This window comes from Grammomys surdaster, unplaced genomic scaffold (genome assembly GCF_004785775.1).
Source record: "Grammomys surdaster isolate TR1022 unplaced genomic scaffold, NIH_TR_1.0 237, whole genome shotgun sequence".
Taxonomy (NCBI): domain Eukaryota; kingdom Metazoa; phylum Chordata; class Mammalia; order Rodentia; family Muridae; genus Grammomys; species Grammomys surdaster.
Genome location: NW_021604682.1, coordinates 1045169 through 1056961, shown reverse-complemented (window position 1 = coordinate 1056961; position 11793 = coordinate 1045169).

The following is an 11793-nucleotide window of genomic DNA, read 5'->3' as shown; positions in this document are numbered from 1 at the left end:
CAGGCTCCATGCATAACTCTGAGGGTCAAGCAAGGGTATGGTGTGCTAACTGATTCTACATCAACTTGACACAGGCTGATGTTATCTGAAAGGAGGGAGTCTCAAATGAGAAAATGCCTCCATAAGATCCAGCTGTAGGGCATTTCTTAATTAGTGATTGGTGGGGGAGGGCCCAACCCTTTGTGGGTGGTGCAAACTTTGGACTGGTGGTCCTGGGTTCTGTAAGAAAGTAGGCTGAGCAAGCCAGTAAGCAGCACCCCTCCATGGCCTCTGCATCAGCTCCTGCCTCTAGGTTCCTGCCCTGTGTGAGTTCCTGTCCCGACTTCCTTCTATGATGAACAGAGATGTGGAAGTGTAAGCCAAATATCCTTCCCAGGTTTCTTTGGTCAAGGCGTTTCATCGGAGCAGTAATAACCTTAACTAAGTTGGTACCAGAATAGTGGGGTATTGCTGTGACAGACCTGACCATGTTGTTTTGAGGAGGATTGTGGAAGGACTTTGGAGTTCTGGGCTAGAAAAGCCATTGAGTGTTGAGAGCACAGTGGGCTGTTCTTCGGAGTTTGGGAGATAAGAATCGTGAGAGAAGTGCGGGTGGTGGAGGCCTGGCTTGTGAAGTTTCAGAGGGAAGCAAAGAGTCTATTGAGCCATTTTGTGTGAAGAATCTGTGGTTCTGGTCAGGAGGGACTGAAGAATCAGCTGTGATTAAGAAAAGACCAGCATCACTGAGGTGAAATCTTCTGGGAAGTGTTTCCTCGGGGTCAGTCACACTGACGCTGTGTTCCAGAGGTGGCTGAGGTTGTACCTCATGATGGTGGCTGAATTTGGTAGTGTGAGTGCCACCCAGGTGGTACTGGTTTTGAAAAGATGGAGACCAGCTGAGGCTTGTCACTGTGTGGCAGAACTGGAGTCCCCGAAGAGAGCCTAGCTGATTGGTGAAAGTGTAGTCCAGCTATAGCAAAAGACTCCATTATTTTGGAGATACCAGTACCACGGGATGACCATCAAGAACAGCAGCAGCCTTGGAATGGAGCAAGCTGATGCCTAGAAGACAAGCTCTGTGTGCTGCAGAGGGTGGAGCCTGAGGAGTGACGCAAGCCCCTTGGAGGAGCCCAAAAGATGGTGAGTGAATCCAAAACGCTGGATATCGAGTTATTTATACTTTTGGAGTTTGGTTTTGCCCCTTTAAGATTGTGTCTGTGTCCTCTTCCTTCTAGAAGTGAGAAGGTATTTATTTTTGATTTTACAGGAGCCCACAGTTAAAGGACTTTAAATTTTAAAAGACTTTGGATTTTTAAAAGACTGATTTCTTTTTTAAGTTTTGTTTTAATTTTTAAAAACCATGAGAAATTTTAAAATTGCACTGTTTATATTAATGTGTGATATTGGGGAAGAAGAGGAAGGAAGGGTTATGGCTTAACAGTGATGTGTTTGTGTGTCAGATTGACAAGGGGTCAAGTGTGTTGGCTGGTTTTGTGTCAACTTGACATGAGCTGGGGCTATCTGAAAGGAGGGAATCTCAACTGAGAAGATGTCGCCACAAGATCCAACTGTAGGGCAGTTTCTTAATTAATGATCGATCAGGAAGGGCCCAGTCCACTGTGGGTGGAGCCATCCCTGGGCTGGTGGTCCTAGGTTCAATGCGAAAGCAAGCTGAACAAGCCATGAGGAGCAAGCCAGTAAGCAGCATCCCTCCATGGGCTCTGCATCAGCTCCTGCCTCCAGGTTCCTGCCCTACTTGAGTTCCTGTCCTGACTTCCTTTGATGATGGACCCTTTCTTCCCCAAGTTGCTTTGGTCATAGTGTTTCATCACAGCAACACTAATACAAATGGCTACAGAGAGCCTCAAACCTGAGTAAAAGGTTAAGGTCTGTGTCCCCATCCTGCAGGTTGGGTATGCCTAGCCTCCCTGGCACCCTGCAAAGTCGTTGGCTTGGTCCAGGACTCCTGACTTGACTGTGGCTCTAGAAATCCATCAGTCAATGACTTTGGGAAATCAACAGGAAGGAGACAAACTAAGGGAGATAGTGCCAGAGGGGACATTTTTTTCCTTTGCTCCTTATAGCAAGCACCCTAGGGAACAGGGACAGGATGCTGGCTGTCTCAGTGTACAGAGGTGAAGTTTCAGCAACCCTGGGTCTGCATGGTTTAAAGATGCATAGCTCTCAATCCCCAAGGGGAGAAGGGAGGCAATGCCCCCATCCCTAGCCAGGGCAAGGGCCAGGAAGTACCACATCCCAGCCTTGCCCCGTGGAACAGCCAGAGGGGGGGTGCCCGTTGGCTTCCTCCTGGATCATCTTGGGCCTTGGATAGTGACCATGCTGTGAAAGGCAGAAGGAAGAGAGAAAGAGATAGACAGAGACAGAGATGAGACAGAAAGACACAGAGTCAGAGAGACACAGACGTACAGGGAGAAACACAGACAGAGAGAGACACATACAAAGAGAGACAAACAGAGACACAGAGAAAGAGAGACACACAGAAAGAGACAGAGAGACAGAGAGAGACAGAGAGCGAGAAAGACAGATAGAGACAGAAAGAGAAAGAGACAGAGAGAGAGAGAGAGAGAGAGAGAGAGAGAGAGAGAGAGAGAGGAAAAGAGAGAGAGAAAAAAGCAGTGGCTTAGTCGTTTCTCCACCAGCCCCTGCAGCAGCCCCCACCCAGGTCTTGGCCGACTACCCTGGGCCGCCTGCCTCCCTTTTGCTCTAGTTCTGAGGAGGTCCCCTGCAGCTGTGTCCTCCTTATTGGGTTTATTTGGAGCTCTCTGACACGTTCCAGAGAAGGGATGAGTCCCAGCAGGCAAGAGGAGAGTCGGTTTCCTGTGTGTGTGTATGTGGGGGGGGGGGCTTATCCTGGGCCTAGGAAGGCAAGGGGCTCAGTTTAGGGGATCATCCTGTGACTTTGGGGTGACCAGAGCACATCCTAAGTGTCATAGTGGTTTTTTTCCTCTTGCTTCCAGAGGACGGGAGCATCAACTTGGGCCTCACCTGTGGGTGGCTCCAGGGATGTACTGACAAGCATGGGGTAGGCTCCTAGCTCTTTCTGGGCTCCTGTGAACGTTCTCTGAGACCCAGGCTGGAGCAACCATGAGCCATAGACCATGGTATGAGACGCTGCCTCTGTCTCCTTTTGCAGGACACCCCAGGTAGTGGGAAACATCCTCACTCTGCAGGCTAGGACTATGACTCCTAGCTGATGGTCCTAGGTATGATCATTCTTCATGGTTCTTCCTAGAGCAGGCAACCCAATGGCCTTATCCCAGACTTTCCTACTAAGCAGACAGCGCCTGGCCAGGCAGGAGCCACAAAGAGGTCCTGGGGAGGTGGTGTTTTGACAGCAGCGATAGCTCACCTGTGGGGTTTCAGTTAACCACACTGGCATCAAGTTTCATCTGAAAGAAGCCCAGAGGGGTGAACAGGTCAGGTCTGCAGCTCGGTTGGGGCTGGAGAAGGATGGCTGTGAAATACCCCGCCCCCGCCTTCTACGTGCTCAGGCAGTATAGTGGTAGATACAGGATTTTCCCAGACCCTGGGTCCTATACCCTGAACTGAATCCCTTCTCAGGCCTAGGCCACGTGACAGGCTCAGACACATTGACTGGCTTAGCTGGAGTAAGGATGCTTGGGTAGGGAGAGATGGTTCTTGTTCCAGAGGAGTAACCAGCTTCCACCACCAGGAGTGAGAACCGTAGACACAGCTCCCAACACTTCATCTTTGGGGGTGCAAGGTTGGCCAGTACTAGGGCTAGAGCAACAGATGTGGGGTCCCTTTGAGGGCCATTGTCTTCACAAAACATAGCCTAACTTGGCTCTCCTCTGACCACAGGAAGACCTGGAATCCCCAAGCTGAGCATTCCCCCATATGTCTGGGATGGCGGCCAGGCAAGCGTATGACTTCCTGACTTGACTCCCTTGGGTGCTTCCCTCACCCGGAAGATCGATAAACATGGTCCAGAGTAGTCCAGAGCAGCTCACCAAGACACGGGCCGCCCTGCCCTGGGTCAGAGATGTAGCAACGATTCCGGCAGGCATGCGTGCCCAGGGCACAATACAGCAGCTGTGTGGAGGGTCTGGGCCACATATTCCCTCCAGATGGAGCTTCTTAGGGACAAAACTGATCTTTCGCCCTTACTCAGGGAGCCTTAGAGCCTGATGTGGGACCTCTGGACTCAGGGGCAGGATCACCTCTGTCCTTATCTGTGGGTGTGGCAAATCAGTCTTCCTCCTAGAGCCACCTTTATTGTCTGCATGCTCTGCTAGCCTACTGAGTGTCAATCTAAATGGATTCTCTTACTAGGAGTTATTGCCTTCCCTTGCCTACCACCCAGTAGGTCTCTAAAATCTACTATGCCTGAGGCCATAGGCATCGGTCATCAGAGGGAAGCCTGTCTCACAGAGGAGACAGAGCTAGCCATGGAAGCCCAGCAGAACCTAAGCTTCCAAACCAAGAGGAGAACAAAGAACCCCACAGAGTGGCAGACAGTGGCTGAGATCTGGGAGGCAGGACCCAGACCTGCCCCTGAGATGAGGCAAGCCGAGCATCCTCTGTTCATGTTGTCTGGCTTTCCTTAAAACCACGAGGCATATGTAAACTATTGCCCTTGGTTGTCATGATGCATTTAAAGATTAGATACTTAAGCCCCCTTTTAAAAAATTACGTGAGTGAATTCTGTAACCAGGTAACCAGCAGATAATAAAGCGGGGTCTTCCGGCTTCTCAGAGTCCCCACTGTCTCTGCCTCTGCCCTTGAGGCATTATCAGCTGGAGCTGGGCTTCACTGTGGTCACATCTGCAGGGACGGGAGACATTTAGGGAGGATGCTTGGTTTTGGTTTTCAACTGCTTTCATTTTTTCTCTCACAATTGCCTTCCATTTCATATTCTGTACCACATCCTGGGGAACGTTCTTGAGTGATTTTTAAACGCTGTAACTTTGTATAAAGTCGACGTTTGTATTTAAACATGGAGAAACACATACACAGAATCCAGGGAACTGTCTAAGATCTGGACCTGCCTCTTCCCGTCGGCAGGTGGTAGAGTTTTGTTCTATTTGTCTTGGCCTTCACATTTCCTTTCCCAGTTCTCCAAAGAGAAGGCCCTTAACTGAAATAAGGTTTACGTTAACACCAAGTTATGTACCAACTTCGTCAGACCCCAGAGACAGAGCAAAAGAAAATCTACAGAAAAGTTTTAATAGACCAAAAGGAAAAAATAGCATTTGGTAAAATCCAAAATTCTCTCAGAACATAAGATATTGCAAGCAGAAATAGAAGGACCTGTTCTGGTTCTGATCATGGAAATTCGTCTACAGTTTGTAGGTAACAGAAAGTTGGTGGAGGTGGTGGTTTTAGCACCTTCCCAGGAAGCTGGAAGCCCCACTTTGCAAAGGGTACCAGGTCTCCCCTGGGATAGGTGAAGCCCAGCTTAAGGCTCTAGTGACCTAGGGGAGGGATGGTGTGGGGACAGCAGAGTGGATGGACCTTACCTCTCTCCTGGTGAATTCCTTTAGTCTCAAACACTACATTTGTGTGGTATTCACAGGCAAGTGGCTGCCCCGTCTGTGTTTATCAGCCCTCTCATTGTCTTTGGCTCATCAGTGTGTCTTAGATTACCTCGTGTGAACGTGAACTGACCCTTCCATCTTTAACTTTCAAAATGTGAGTTTACTTATAGTCATTGTAATTTCTTATACATTTTAAACCTTTTTTTTTTTAAAAAAAAAAAAAAGGGTTTTTTTCTGCTTTGGGGATTACACTTTACTGGGATTTATCCACCCCTGCATTTCTCCTTTTGTTCTCAACTGTTGATAGATATGTTTTCAAATCTACTTTTTTCCTTCTGTATCTGATTTAGAAACTGAGAGTCGCATCTCTGTCCCTTCCCGCTGACTGCATTATCCCCGGGCTGCTTTCTGGTGTAAGCTTACTCAGCATTTGGATTCTCCAGAATAGAGTCCATCAGTTTCTTGTCAGCTTGCCTTTCCAAGAGATGAAACTCCCCACATGTCTGCATTGCAGGCCGCCACTTCCCACACGTCTGTATTCCAGAGCCTGCAGTTTGACCATTTTTCTTAGGCCTTATCTCGTGAGACTCCTCTTTCTCGTTGTGTACACAGCGTTTGTTATCAGTCAGTGTGGTCACTGGGGCCTTGGATTCTGCTCTGGTTTACAAATCACTACAGAACAGCCCTGACCGAACACCACCAGGTACCCTGCTTGCAGGCCACAGGGATGGCGTCTACTCAGGAAGTTTGAGGTCCAGGCCAACTCTCTAAACAAAAGTGGCTCACATTTCCCCCCCCCCCAAGACCTCCCCAGCTATCCCGTTACAGCTCCAGCCTCCTGTTTAAGGCACTGGTCCCTCATCCAGTCCAGGTGTGAACAGTACCTGGTTAAATATCGGGTTCTGGACACAGCTCCTCTTGGTCTGAGACATTTTGAGAAAAGAAAAAAGTTATCTTCCACCCGCTTTCAGCACACAGAGCTGTGACAGAAATAGGAGACTCTTGCAGGCACCCTTAGGGAACACTGATACCCCAGATCCTTGATTGGGTTCCCCTCAGCCCCTGAGATCCTTTTCCTGGCCTCTCTGTTCTGTCTCTGAGCTCACTGGACCTCCTGGGCCATACTGCTTTTATAGGAAATGGCTTGAATCTGACCTAAGTTCGAAGGGTCCGAGACCTGTGACTTGGCACATCTACTCCCTCAGTCTGCATATGCACGTCTGAGGAAAGCCTCACCCAACAGCTCTGTCCCGTCTGCAGCCCTGCTGTGACCTGCTGTAGGGTTTGGTCTCCAGCTTGCTGTTTTCTTAGTATTTTTGGAAGGCAGACCTGTGGATATCACTAGAGAACTGAACTGTGCAGCCTCAAGGCAGGGCCCTGGATAGTTCTTGGACAGTCTTAGTCTGTTTTTGCTGCTATAACAAAATACCACCAATTGGCTAGTTTACACAGCACATGTACACCTCCCCGCTTTGGAGGCTCCAAATATGGCATCTGGTGAGGGTCAGCTTGGTGGGTCCTCAGGTGGTAGAAGATGGTGGGGAGAGGGGTAAGTGCTGTGTTCTCACATTGTGGAAAGTAGGGGGTGGAAGGGAAGAGACATTCTACCTGTGAGGACAGGGCAAAAGATTGGAGGAAAGTGGGCGCCCATTTGGCTGCCTTTACAATGGTGCCAACTCCTCCCCAGTCTGAGGAGCCTGCCTGCACAACTGCTGTCAGGATTTTGCTCCCCAAACCCACCATGACTGGGACATCATGGGGGATATTACAGAAGTCCCCCAATATAACTAGAGACTCTAGTTGGCTCCATCTTTACTACGAGTCTACCCTGCCCATTCGGTTGCTGGGATCTTCATCACATTCCACACAGAGATCTGAGCGGTGACCATGCCAGAAGAGGGGACTGGTCCCCCTCTGCTCCGAAGCACATCCCTGGCTGGCATAGCGCCTAGGTCTGCTGACTCCCGAGTGGACTGTGTTCCTGGCTGCCGCTTGTCATATTTTCCAGGGGCGGAGAAGGTTTATAGGAGGAAGAAGGCCAGATTGTAGCCCCCACCTTTGCTTTGAGATTTTTGTTTCAGAATCTCCAGTCAGTGTTTTCCAGAAATGTCTGGCTGGCACCACTGTGGGGATGTTGGCTGTTGAGGAAGCCAGAGAGCCGCCTTCAGTACCGAGTTGAACAGGGTGAGTTGGGCAGAGCAGTAAACGTAAAGGCCTCTGTGCCTCAGTGTGGCTAAAAGCATCAGTCCGTGTGTGGGTGTTATAAAGACATTCCAAACTCAGCCCCTCTGTGATGAAGGCTCGAGAAGACAGTTGATTCATCCACTGGCTAGTTTGGGGTCAACCTGACACAAGCTAGAGTCATCAGAGAGGAAGGAGCCTCCATTGAGGAAATGCCTCCCTGAGAACCAGCTGTAAGGCATTTTCTCAATTAGTGATCAATGGGAGAGGGCCCAGTCTGTCCCTGGGCTGATAGGCCTTTGTTCCTTAAGAAAGCAGACTGAGCAAGCCAGTAAGCAGCACCCCTCCATGGCTTCTGCATCAGCTCCTGACTCCATTCGAGTTCCTGTCCTGACTTCCTCCAATAACGAACAGCAATATAGAAATTTAAGCTGAATAAGCCCCTTTCCTCCCCGAGTTGCTTTTTGGGCATGGTGTTTCGTTGCAGCAACCCTAACTGAGATAGGTCCCTTCAGCATCAGTGATGTAGCTATGCAGTTGACTGTCTTTATGTGCTAGCTAGCCATACTGGTCTGTGGTTGTGTGGTGAATAAAAGCTGAATAAAAGACAGCAGAAACGAGGAAGCATGTGACTGAGAGCAAAGGAAAGAACCAAATCTCTCCTTAGAGCCTGGAACCCATCCAACCTCTCCTCCGGCAGATTCCCCAGAAATGAAAGCCGTTTGTAAGCAATGCCAGATGCGGGGTTGCAACCTGAAAACATTCTAAGATAACCTCCCAGAACTGGCCACATTTGGCCTGAAGGCCACGCAAACACCACACATTCAGGGCTGGATTCAAAGGTTCTCAGAAGAGGGAAAATAAAATGGTGTTTTGTTTTTTCCAATGTAGGGCCACAGAGCATAGGCGCCGCACAGCATCATGGGATTGCGAGTGGCTTGTGTATGGCCAGTCCCATCCTTACCAACACTGAGTATTGCTGGCCCTTTAAGCTTTAGCCCTGGGCTTGAGTTCGAGTTGTCCTGTCCCTGCTGTGGCCGCACTGGTCACTGTGGTTGACCACCAGGATTTATGGATCTTCTGGGAAGCAATTCTTCAGGTTGTTGCCTCATTTCATTAGGTTGTCTTTTAATCATTTTTGAATTGTAGGGCCTCTTATGTACTATGAATATGCTACTATACATATACATATATATATATATATATAATTAATAATATGTAATAACATATACACATTATAATACTGTATATTATATATTTATATATAACATATTCATATATGTATACATATGTATATATGTGTATGTATGTATGTATGTATGTATGTATGTATGTATATGTGGCAACATGGCTGGAAGAGGGATTAAGCTACAGTGGCCATGGTGTTGACCTCAGGTCACGTTCATCCTGGCCTCTCATTTCTTTAGTTCGCTGTTGAAGGCCCCCTCCTAAGAGTGAGGGACAGTGACTTGTGTGACATTGCTTCTGCTGCTCATATTTCCAGCAAGTCCTCCAATACCCATCCAGGAGGCTCCCCATTTTGCTGAAGATGCTCCCTCCATGCAGTGGGAGTGGCTGAGGGATGCCCAGACGCAGAGCCGTATCTGGTGGTTTCTAGGCCTCAGGCACATATGAGGGCTGCAGCTATGCAGATCTGAAGTCCCAGACTTGTCTCCAAAACAGTGGCTGTTGTAGAGATGCCTGGTCCTAAGAACTCCAAGGGTCAAGGACTGGATTGAGCCTGGCATCACAATCTTTGTTAGCTCCTCCCGACCCAAGCACCACCCTCTACAAAGAGCCTCTACTCCACATCTTGACTGGGCTGCCTGAGCCCTCTCTGTGTGTGTTCTTGGTCTGAGCAGCCATCTCTGTAGGGGCAGGGGACAGCTTGACATATGTCTGGAGATTCCTGTTTAATTGTCTGCTGGGGTGTCTCACCCTAACAGACCTATCTTTGCCATTCCCACCTCAGAAGACCATCTTCAGTGTGATTGTGGCCTCTGCCACATTTGGGGGCCATCTTGAGGAAGAGATGAAAGACAAGCCCGTGGGCAAACCTCCTTATCCCCAACTAGCAGGAAGGAGATCTGTGAAGCAGGAGACAGAGCCCTTGGTAAAACACAGAGCTGTCATGATATTGTGATGGGCATCTGCCCAAGGGCGGGCCGGCAGGCACTTCAGGAGCTTGAGGTGAGGGTCACTCTTTGGTTGCTTTACCTCACAGTTGTGAGCAGACCAACTATGGGTTGGATTACTTCCTGTGGTATTTTCTGAGGGACGCCTCCATGCTCTGCAAGGGCACCTTCATGGACATGTTCATCACCTCCCTGTCAGAGAGCCTCAGGCCTGGATTGAAGAGGTAGTCTCAGACAGGTGCTGTCTTCCACAACACCACCCTGCTTCATATGTCGGCCAGGCTTAGCCTGGAAGATGACTGGTTTCAGTGATTCAGACATGGAGGGCTATAACATAGCCCTGGGGTGTCTATTCCCAGAACTAAAGCCAATCCTGTCCTATGAACACAGGACATGACTGGAACTGAGTACCTCAGGACTCCTCAAGAGTGTCTGTAGAATTATCCAGGGAAGGTACCAGGAAGAACCAGGTATCTCCTCAGATGTTCACTACCTACTAACTCCATACTTCTCTCTCCTAAGTGCCCTCCTTCCCCTGAAGCATGGGGACTTATGGATCACAGAGAAGGGATCAGATGAGTCCCTGATTGCAGTGTATCTCTTTCTATCAGAAGCTCCATCAAGTTTTATCCCCAAGCTGAGACTCTCCATTCTGTGGCTGGAGAGTCCCCTGCCTGGGTCTCCGTTAGGTCCCTGTCCTACGGAGAAGGTATAACAACAGGACTGGCTAGCATGTGGCAGGTGGCTCACACATACACAACCTGAGGAGCTAAGGGATTCTAGCACCTCTTCAATGAGCCCAGGAATCCCTGCCCCTGCTTCATGCCCCTGCCTACTCTCCCAGTATGGAGAACCCCATTTTACCTCATAATTATGCAACCATCGGTTAACTTAGATGCCCTTACAATTTTCTTTCCGGTTAAGCCTGTGAAAATCCACCAAGGCTCCAAAACACACACACCATTTTTGGGTTGGGCTGGGGTCAAATGAATCTATGAAGAGATGTTTTAAAAACGAAGTTTGTTTCTGCTCCGTGGATCCTGGGTATGGATTAAATAACTACCTTGGCTTCCAGATATGGATTCTTCTGCAAAGCCTCAGCTGGAAAGACTTGAGAGACCCGTCTTAGCCAGCCTCCAGCTCCCAAAGGTCAGTAGGCTTTATATCCTACTTCAGCTATGACCTGATGCTCCTCTCTTGGAGAATAACATTGCAATTGGCATGTGTTTTGTGAGTCTGAGCAATTTGGCTGAGGAATGCCCTTAGTTTAGTTTATGTTCTATGAGAAGAGGAAAGTCGCAAGTTAAGTGTGGATATGACTAGTTAATTTTAGAGACTTTCAAGTCCATGTCTGGGCTCCCTGGGAGAGCCGTATGAGTTTAGTTAAAGTGGCCCACCATGTTGTTCTTGGGTTCAGGGCTAAGGCTGCAATTCTGGCCTGCTTTGTCCCCCTTCCAGTGACCCCACAGTCCTGTCTGGGATTCCACATGACTGGACCCTGTTAGAAGTCACATAGAGTTGCCCAGGACAGGAAGGAGGTAGCATTCTTCTGGGCCTGGGAGGAGCGAATAGTCCCTGTCCTTTGCAGAGAGTCACAGCTGGATTGTCTCGAGGGCCGATCACGATTTCCAAAGAAGCTGCTGGCTGTAGCCAAAGGCATCTGCTTTATGTAAGAGACGTCATTCAACCTTGGCTAAAAGAACTGGTTTCTTCAGACCATGGCTTTTGGATATCATTCTTTTTCTGAAGGCGCTTTTTTCAAGATAAAGAAGGAACAATCTGTATAAAGGGTTTGGGGTATGGTGTCCACTCTCCTGCACCTGAGCTCTGAACAGTCTTCCACTTATCTACACAGGCCAGCCCCAGGCCCATGGTTTGTCTGAATCAAATCAAATCCTCTTCTTCTTCTCCTTCTCCTTCTCCTTCTCCTCCTCCTCCTCCTCCTCCTCCTCCTCCTCCTCCTCCTCCCCCTCCCCCTC